Genomic DNA, 2,616 nt, shown 5'->3' with positions numbered 1-2,616 from the left:
TAACTGTGTAGAGATAAATAACAAATGATTCCGCTAAAAGGGTTAAAATGATTGTCTCCAGGGTGGGGAAAAGAGAGGAATGATGGAAACAGGAGGCACTGATTTTAGTAAGAAGCCTTGCAAAACTATTTGATTCTTAAATAATGTGCAGATATAATTTGGTTAAAATAATTAATGAATTCAAACTGCAACAACAGAAGCTCTAGTACAATGCCATCTCCTCCATAAAATCTATTATGGTCTCCAGACACGACACTTCTGAACTTCGGTGTTTCAGAAAACATCATCTGAAGCTCTGCTCTTGGTACCTACCTGTACCCTGCTTTGTTTTGTAGCCAATTATACAGTCTTACAGGCTCCCCTGGTGGATCAGTGGTTAAGAATCCCCCTGGCAACGTAGGAGATGCGGATTTGGTCCCTGGGTTGAAAAGATCCTCTGGAGAAAGAAAGAGCAATCCACTCTGATATTCTTGCCTAGGAAATCCCATGGACAGAGGAGCCTGATGGGCTACAGTCCATGGAGTTGCTAAAGAGCTGGACACAGCTTAGTGACTAAACATCAACATATGGTCTTATAGCCAAACTCCTATTGATTCATAAATTCTTAGACTACAGTCTGATTTCAGAAGTTTCACAGTAAATGAGTATTTCAGTCTAATATAAAGAGTAAAGATACCAATAAAGTGTTTAAAATGTATTAATAATTTTAAAATAATAATGGTTAACATTTATTGAGCACTTCTGTGAAAGGCATGTAAGGAGCTACTGATAAATCAATGTATCAATTTATTCTTCTTCCACAGAAGAGGCCATCAATAGGCCTGAAAAATACAGGGGTTCTTTCATCTTGAGGGCATAACTCCAGGTAAGCATTTGGCACCCCACTCCAGTACTCTTGCCTGGAAAATCCCATGGACAGAGGAGCCGGGTAGGCTGCAGTCCATGGGGTCGCTAGGAGTCGGACACAACTGAGCGACTTCACTTTCACTTTTCACTTTCATGCATTGGAGAAGGAAATGGCAACCCACTCCAGTGTTCTTGCCTGGAGAATCCCGGAGACGGGGGAGCCTGGTGGGCTGCCGTCTATGGGGTCGCACAGAGTTGGACGTGACTGAAGCGACTTAGCAGACTTAGCATACTTATTTTTTACTTTATATATTTTTGTACTATATGTTTTTTTAAAGACTCATTATTTTTTAATGTAACACCATCTTTTAAAAAGCACGTGGTGAATAGTAAGTCACCATTCTTCTAGTTTGCAGCTTCCAAGTAAATGATCATATTACACACATATATTTCTTGGTGAGAAAACCTCTGAAAACAAATGAAATCAACAAGTATAATTAATTTAGATGGAAAGATGATGTTCAAATTTTACTGCCATATGAATCGTAGAAAAGGGAGAGGTACCTATGTTTGAAATGTGAGATTTCTTCCTAACATTTAACCTCCCCCCCCAAAATCATAACAATACATTTAGTTACAAATCCACATTAAGATGGAAGTGACCTATCGAGTTTTGCCTTAGAATAGGGAGTGGAAGCTCCCTATTCCACGTTCAAGGTCAGAAGGGGCAGCGGTGAGGAGATACCCCTCGTGCAAGGTAAGGAGCAGCGGCTGCGCTTTGCTGGAGCAGCCGTGAAGAGATATCCCACGTCCAAGGTAAGAGAAACCTAAGTAAGATGGTAGGTGTTGCAAGAGGGCATCAGAGGGCAGACACACTGAAACCATACTCACAGAAAACTAGTCAATCTAATCACACTAGGACCACAACCTTGTCTAACTCAATGAAACTAAGCCATGCCCGTGGGGCAACCCAAGATGGGCGGGTCATGGTGGAGAGGTCTGACAGAATGTGGTCCACTGGAGAAGGGAATGGCAAACCACTTCAGTATTCTTGCCTTGAGAACCCCATGAACAGTATGAAAAGGCAAAATGATAGGATACTGAAAGAGGAACTCCCCAGGTCAGTAAGTGCCCAATATGCTACTGGAGATCAGTGGAGAAATAACTCCAGAAAGAATGAACGGTTGGAGACAAAGCAAAAACAATACCCAGCTGTGGATGTGACTGGTGATAGAAGCAAGGTCCAATGCTGTAAAGAGCAATATTGCATAGGAACCTGTATTGTCAGGTCCATGAATCAAGGCAAATTGGAAGTGGTCAAACAAGAGATGGCAAGAGTGAACGTCGACATTCTAGGAATCAGCGAACTAAAATGGACTGGAATGGGTGAATTTAACTCAGATGACCATTATATCTACTACTGCGGGCAGGAATCCCTCAGAAGAAATGGAGTAGCCATCATGGTCAACAAAAGAGTCCGAAATGAAGTACTTGGATGCAATCTCAAAAATGACAGAATGATCTCTGTTCGTTTCCAAGGCAAACCATTCAATATCACAGTAATCCAAGGCTATGCCCCAACCAGTAACGCTGAAGAAGCTGAAGTTGAACGGTTCTATGAAGACCTACAAGACCTTTTAGAACTAACACCCAAAAAAGATGTCCTTTTCATTATAGGGGACTGGAATGCAAAAGTAGGAAGTCAAGAAACACCTGGAGTAACAGGCAAATTTGGCCTTGGAGTACAGAATGAAGCAGGGCAAAGGCTAA

This window comes from Bison bison, unplaced genomic scaffold (assembly GCF_000754665.1).
Source record: "Bison bison bison isolate TAMUID 2011002044 unplaced genomic scaffold, Bison_UMD1.0 scf7180017864139, whole genome shotgun sequence".
Classification (NCBI taxonomy): domain Eukaryota; kingdom Metazoa; phylum Chordata; class Mammalia; order Artiodactyla; family Bovidae; genus Bison; species Bison bison.
This window is presented reverse-complemented; position numbering follows the sequence as displayed.